The sequence below is a fragment of the Micropterus salmoides genome, unplaced genomic scaffold (assembly GCF_014851395.1).
Source record: "Micropterus salmoides isolate LMB-PRFRI ecotype aquatic unplaced genomic scaffold, ASM1485139v1 Ms_hic_scaffold_6, whole genome shotgun sequence".
NCBI classification, from domain to species: Eukaryota; Metazoa; Chordata; class Actinopteri; order Centrarchiformes; family Centrarchidae; genus Micropterus; species Micropterus salmoides.
This window is the reverse complement of record NW_024044348.1, coordinates 3,110,897-3,118,504: the sequence shown is the minus strand read 5'-3', so window position 1 is coordinate 3,118,504 and position 7,608 is coordinate 3,110,897. Positions and strand designations below refer to the sequence as shown.

Here is a 7,608-nt window from a genome sequence, read left to right as displayed (position 1 = left end):
CTGCTCTCAGATCAGAGTGACTCCTCTTCCTCACAGAGGATCTTTGTGACTCCTCTTCATCTTAGATCAGAGTGACTCCTCTTCCTCACAGAGGATCTTTGTGACTCCTCTTCCTCTCAGATCAGAGTGACTCCTCTTCCTCACAGAGGATCTTTGTGACTCCTCTTCCTCACAGATCAGAGTGACTCCTCTTCCTCACAGAGGATCTTTGTGACTCCTCTTCATCTTAGATCAGAGTGACTCCTCTTCCTCACAGAGGATCTTTGTGACTACTCCTGCTCTCAGATCAGAGTGACTCCTCTTCCTCACAGAGGATCTTTGTGACTACTCCTGCTCTCAGATCAGAGTGACTCCTCTTCCTCACAGAGGATCTTTGTGACTACTCCTGCTCTCAGATCAGAGTGACTCCTCTTCCTCACAGAGGATCTTTGTGACTCCTCTTCCGCAGCAGAATGGCAGGCAGCGCGTGGAGGTCAATGGTAAGAAATAGCTGATTTATAAAGAACAGAGAACCCTGAGGAGGAGTCAAACAGTCTGGTTCTGTGGGTTCTTTGTGAGCGGACGTGTCGGCTGTTCTGTTGTTTTGTTGTGCGGGTTCGAGTCTCTGAAAGCGGCTTTAACCGCTGTCGTTAGCTCGTTAGCATATCAGCTAACTCCTGCGTGTCCTTCAACGTGATGAGAGATGCAGGAGCTAGCAGAGCTAGCAGAGCTAGCAGAGCTAGCAGAGCTAGCAGAGCTCACTGTTGTTGTTCACCGGGTCTGTCACGACTTTCTCCGCATGTTCACTAACACCACCGGGAAACTACAAACTGTCACCGCCGGCCGAGGCTCCGGTGAGGCGGCCGAGACTCCTGTAGAGAATCTGCTAATTTAAGGTTCCTTCGCACTTTGGGCAAAATCCAAACCGCGTAGAAAAGAAAAGAAGAGTTGAGAAAGAAGCTGTGTTCCCACTGTTAAATTCGGCTAACATGAAGTCCTCCGTAGAGCTCTGAAGTTTTGTCCAAATACACACAAAATGAGGAAACAAGACAACATGTCCCTCCTGTGGGACAGGACGGACACAGAAAGATGAAGATAAACAGGGGAAACGTTAACATACGTGTTTTCTTCCCGATACTACTGGAATTAACATCAGACCTTTCTCTGAATCCGTGATGGTGAAACCGGTTAGTCACTAAAAGTTCACTGGAAGTGAATAACATGAAGACTTTGTTGGTTTATTATAATAATAATTTATGATAATCACCGTTTCTATCGACCTGCTGTTCATCGATAACAAAGAACCCTGAAACTAACGAATACCTGTGCAGACAGCTTTTAGTGAAACACAGGAAGTGAAAGCGTTTGTGGTTAAAGTGACCTTCATGTCTCCTCAGCTGACCCAGGTGGTGGGGGGGGCCCTCAGGAGACCCGCTCTGTCTTCAGCTGCCTTTTCCAGAGGGGTGAGTAGTTCAGGGTCCAACCGGACACCAGCCTGCTGTGACACACACACACACACACACACACGCACAGTGAACCCCAGGTTGCTCCTGAAGGTGTGGTCAGAGTGTGATTGGGTGGTGATGGAACAGTGGATAAGACGTGCCTTTGGTGTGAGAGACCCTGGTTCAATCCCCCACTGTGACCCATCCACCAGTGTGTCCCTGATCAAGACACTTAAAGGCGTGCGACCTCTGATAAATCTGCGTGATATGATCTGCTGATATGAGCCAACTGCAGATAAATCAATACCTGATTAATTAATGATTAGAAAAGAGGTTGATGCTTCAGTCACGTTGGGAGTGTTGTTGTTGCATAGTTTGTCCACCAGGAGGCGCTCAGCAACAGACCCACCTCAGCTGATCAGCTGTTGATTATTTTAGGAGTCACTGAATTTTCTTGGTGAAACGTTTTTATAAAGATCAACAGATTATTTGAAGCTGTCGTGTTTTCTCGCTGAGGTCAGAACGACATGAACTCGCGTTCAAAAATCTAATGGCCGATAAATCAGATTTTTTTTTAATCAGCCGCCACGGCGAGTCTCTCACGCCGCTGTCTCTCTGTCTGCAGATGCAGACCGTCACTCTGATTCCTGGAGACGGGATCGGGCCGGAGATCTCCACGGCGGTCATGAAGATCTTTGAAGCGGCCAAAGTGAGTGTTCTGAAGAAGCGGCGGACCTGGTGAGTTTCAGAAGCTTTCAACGTGTTCTTTTGACCCGCAGGCTCCAATCAGGTGGGAGGAGAGGAACGTGACGGCCATCAAGGGACCCGGCGGCAGATGGATGATCCCTCCGGACGCCAAAGAGTCCATGGACCAGAACAAGATCGGACTGAAAGGTCTGGTGAGGCTCAGAGCTGCGCTTCAGATTCAGTTTTCTGTGAGTGCCCCCTAAACGTTGTGTCCTCCAGGACCCCTGAAGACGCCCATCGCCGCAGGTCACCCCTCCATGAACCTGCTCCTGAGGAAGACCTTCGACCTTTACGCCAACGTGCGACCCTGCATCTCCATCGAGGGCTACAAGACCCCGTACACCGACGTCAACCTGGTGACCATCCGAGAGAACACGGAGGGCGAGTACAGCGGCATCGAACACGTGGTGAGTGTTCGGGACGCAGAGACGGGTTCAAACCGGACTCACCTGTGACCTGCTGCACCGTGACGCAGCCGCGGCGACGTTAGCGAACGTGTTCTCGCCGAGGGCTCGACAGGTCGTTTATAAAAAGCTAACGCTACGTTCAGCCGCCGTCTCCTGCCGGACAGCGAGCGTTGCTTCGTGCACGCCGCCTGAAGGTGAACACACTTCACTACAGGTTACAAAAAGGCAAATACTGGAGAGCTCCTGCTGCTCGATCTTTACTGGCATCAAGAGTTTATTCTGACCAGAAAGTTATTGTTTTTAGTTTGAGGATGTTGCGTCACTTTAAACGTTGCTACGCAAGGAATTGTGGGACGGCGTCACCTCCTTTCCTTTAGTGAAGGATGTTCCGGTGTTCCTACGCAGCAGGAGGTGAGGAAGCACTGAAGCACCACGATGACAAAAACACGTTTAGAGCCTCCTCCACCTGCTGCTCCGAGGCAGAGTCCAGATCCAGCACTCACCAGGTGTGACACTGAGATCAGGTGACTGTGAAGGCTGCAGCATTTATTACTCACCAGACCGCTCAGTGACCCTGAAGCTCTCGGTCTTTAGCCCAGCTATTCCAGAACAGTTTAAATTCTGACCTTCTGTCGTTCCCCAACACGCTGATAAATGACTGTAAACAGGAAATGTTTCCATCTGAATCGCAGCACAAACAGAAAAACGGCTCAAACATCTTCAGTGTAAAACGAAAGTTTAAAAAGTGCTGACAAACTGAAAATACTTGATGACTCAACTGTGCGCTGTTATCAGATACTCTGATAGAAATGTAACTACGCGTCACGGCGACTCAGACCACATCATTTCCTCTGAGCTCCTGAAGCCAGTTTCACTGGCGACCAAACCAGCAGCTGTAACACGATGGATACTTTCTTTAGAGCGCCAGAACAGCCGCGTCAGTTTGATCCATTCAGTCCATAACATCTGGAAAATAGAGCGCACGGTTATTATTTTATCAACATTCAAGTGAGCGCAGGGCTGAAGGGGGAGCGAGCTGGCTCACCGGAAAAGGTCGACAAAGTGGACGCTATAACGCCACCAACGCCAGCTCGTGCTTCGGAATCACAGACACCAAACTAAGAGCACAGAGTTTCTCTAAACACCAACTGTTTTATTTTCCCCTCCTGATTATTGTAATTCTGGGCGACGGCAGCTTCATCTGCAGTTTAGCAAAAAGAAAACCTGATCGGATCCGACAAAAGTTCTTAATTTGTTTGTAGGAACGTGTTGAGGTCAAACCTTTTGTTTTGTCTTTGAAAAGTTAAAAGATGAATCAACTTTTTTCATAAATGAGCAGATGAAACCGTTCAAGCTGAAGATGAGTTTCAGCCGGACTCTTGTGAGTGAAACACGGTGGACCGACCCAGACCCCGAATCCAGCCCGGGAGTCTCTCGGCTGACTTCCTGTGGTCGTTCTGTTCTGAAACTCCGGTCTCGTCGTTGTAGATCGTGGACGGCGTCGTTCAGAGCATCAAACTGATCACAGAGGACGCCAGCAGACGCATCGCAGAGTACGCCTTCGAGTACGCCAGGAACAACCAAAGAACCAGCGTGACGGCCGTCCACAAGGCCAACATCATGTGAGTATGAACCCAGCAGGACGATGACGGGTTGGCGACTGGATCGGTAACTCTCTCTCTCTCTCTCTCTCTCTGTCCGTCCAGGCGGATGTCAGACGGGCTGTTCCTCAGAAAGTGTCGCGAGGTGGCCGAGAACTTCAAAGACATCAAGTTCACAGAGATGTACCTGGACACCGTTTGTCTCAACGTGAGTCTGAGAGTCCTGACCCTGCCGGTGAAGTCACATAAACATGCTCTCTAGTTTAAAATGCGAACTCTGGTTCTGACCTGATGCTTCGGGCTTTCAGATGGTTCAGGATCCGACCCAGTTCGACGTGCTGGTCATGCCCAACCTGTACGGAGACATCCTCAGGTCAGTCCGTCCTCCTGCACGCGTTTGTCTTCATGTTCTGCTCTGAGGGTTCAGTGTTGACTCCATGTCTCGAACTGTTGCAGCGATCTGTGCGCCGGTCTGATCGGAGGCCTCGGAGTCACTCCAGCGGGAACATCGGCGCCAATGGAGTCGCCATCTTTGAATCGGTTTGTTTCTCCTTTTTTTTTTTTTTTTTTAATTTCAGTTCGTTTCAGCTCTGCAACAAACTTTAATAATCAACATGTTTCTTTCTTCCTGTGAATGAAAAGATGATTAAAGATTTAGAAGAAAAGTAAATTCAGCAGCCTGAACAGAATCTGCTCCTCCTGCAGGTCCACGGCACCGCCCCCGACATCGCCGGCCTCGACATGGCGAACCCCACCGCCCTGCTGCTCAGCGCTGTCATGATGCTGCGCCACATGGGTCTCCATGACTACGGCAACAAGATCCAGACGGCCTGTTTCGACACCATCAGAGACAAGAAGGTGAGACTCTGAGGCTACTGAAGTAGAAACAGGCGTTTGGGTCACTGACCGTCCTGCGTCTCTACGCTAAACTGTAATCCAAGACGCCACGGCAGCTTCCTGCACGCCGCGCGCTCATCAGAGGCTTATTCAGAAAGCAGAGAGGTCCGTGACTCATAGGGGGCAGTCGAGTAATGAGGCCTGGACCGGGTTCGGTTCAGACCCAAGAGAAGACTGTGAATGTGTCTCTGAGGAGTCTGAGTGGCCCGGTGTCCTCGGATCAGGATCAGGTTTAATGCCAGGAGGTTTTCAACAGACAAAGAATTTGCTTTGGTATTTTGGTCCCAATGAACGTAGAAAGAAAAGTTCTGCAGAGGTCTGGAGTCCTTGCTGCTCCTTAAAAAGTCTGGAAAGGTCTTCAAATTAAATCAGGGCACTTAAGGTATTAAATTTTCCGATGGTGCGTTCAAGGCTGGTGGGAATATTTTCTCACACGGTGGCCTAACACCGTAGTGTTAGACGATGTTTGATATAAGTTTTATGTTCCGTTATCCCACGGGTTCTGAAATGCTCCAGCGGTAAGCAGCGGCTACCTGTGGGGCTATGCTAATGCATCGTTAGCACGTAGCAGACCTGAAAGTTCTGACTCCCTCACATCGTCTCTGTAGTTTAGTGTCACCGCCAGAGACGCAGAGAGCAGAGTCAGTGCGGCGCGTTCGCTGTGTTCCCTGGAAGTTATTATCCTGTCATAGCAATTATCTTCCTATTAAAGTATCGTTTGGGATTCTGCTGAACAATGAATCAAAATAACCAACTGCTGCAGTGACATGTGATCTACAACATGTGAGGTTGTAACCATGGAAACGGCGTTGTTTGACGAGGCGTGTTTGTACCTCAGGTGCTGACGAAGGACCTGGGAGGAAACTCCAAGTGTTCGGAGTTTACAGCTGACATCTGCCGTCGCATCCAGGATATGGACTGAAACTGAGGGAGCTGCTCCGCCACCGGCGCCGCCACAGAGCCACGCCCCCCCCCCCCCCCCCCCCCCCCCCTCCACTGCAGAGCGGGTGGAGCTGCAGGGACACGGTCTCCTGAGAGCCTCTGAGTTTTCTTTCTACTGTATTTACATGATGGAAAAGTTGTTGCTGTAATGAGATGATGACAGGTGTGGAGGGGGCGGGGCTTCTGCTGCGGCTGCTACCTGGGTGGTGTACACGACGAAACATTCACAGTAAACATGCGCACAAGTTTTATATGACCAAGATAGAATGCAGATGTCTTCATCAGAATAATCTGTTGTAACTGAAATGCCTTCTTATTTATTGTTTCCTGTTACCGTCTTCAGAAATCTGTGACGAGAACGCTGCTTCACTGACGGGCAGCTGCTCTGTCTTCTTACTGAACGCTTTAGCACATTCAGTCATTAAAAAAGGGCTTTCAAAGGACCAACCTGCATTTACGTCTTTTTAAAACTCTTTAAAACCACAGAGATCCCCGATTGGCAGCCCACCACTGTGGACACGCCTCCCTCTGGATGACGTCAGGGCACCACGCCCCCTGCTTCCTGGGCGCGACAAGCTGTCAGAGACAGACCAGAAGACCCTGCATTTTCACCTTCAAAGTAAAAGCGTATCATCTGGCCTGTTCTGAGCTCAGAATCGACAGGAAGTCAGAATCTTTGCTATAAAAGCAAGTGAGCAAACATTTCAACCCTCACCTGATATCATAAGTATAGACATTACTTACTGTGTACTAAGGGTTTGCTGTATCATTGCTTTATCATCAGACTCGGGTCACTTTACATGTTGGGACATCATACTTTATTTATACCAGATTAGGTGATGAATATAATAATGAAAAGTGTGAAAATAACAAATATAAGCAATAATATAATATGTAGTTAAATATATTAAGTAATAAATTAACCAAACACAGAAATTTACCAAAACCAAACCATTGAATAATTAATATATGTCAAAATTAAAAGCCAAATCTCTACTAACCAACATTATAAATAATGGAGCAACATGGAGATAATGGTTGAGTATTTATTTTGGCAGTACAAGAGGCACATACAACTTTAAATGGCTGTATTTTGTATTTATTAATAATAATACATTTCATTTGTAATGCACTTTATATTTACGCAAATCCCAAAGTGCTACATGATAAAACAGGTAAGTGTTAAAAAATTTTTTTTAAAAACAGTCGTTTTTTCTTTTCTAAATACTAAACGTATTTCCCACTCCTACCTGGACCTCCACACCCCGGGTTTACACCCTAACCTGATCTGGATCCAGGTGATGAACCAACAGATCTGGCCTCTGTGTTCACACCTGCTTTATTTGATCTGTTCTTGTTCTCCTCACTGAGATCGGATCCATCGGCAAAACCTGCATGTGAGTAACGTGAAGTAGCGCTGAGTTCCCCCCAGACTCCCTTTAAAAATCCCATCGTTTAGCGAGTTGTTGAGTTAGAGGAAACTGTACAAACTCTGTGAAACGCAGTCTACGACAGATTTTTAATTATGTGTCGTCTCTTGTAAATTCGGCCGATGCAACACGTGAAGTTAGTCCTGCTTTGTGTAAATAA

General features: G+C 48.0%; 1 pseudogene; it reads left to right on the top strand.

Annotated features, from left to right (window-relative positions):
- The first annotated feature begins 386 nt into the window (after positions 1-386).
- Positions 387-6,462, top strand: LOC119890637 (annotated as a pseudogene).
- Positions 6,463-7,608: the final 1,146 nt, after the last annotated feature.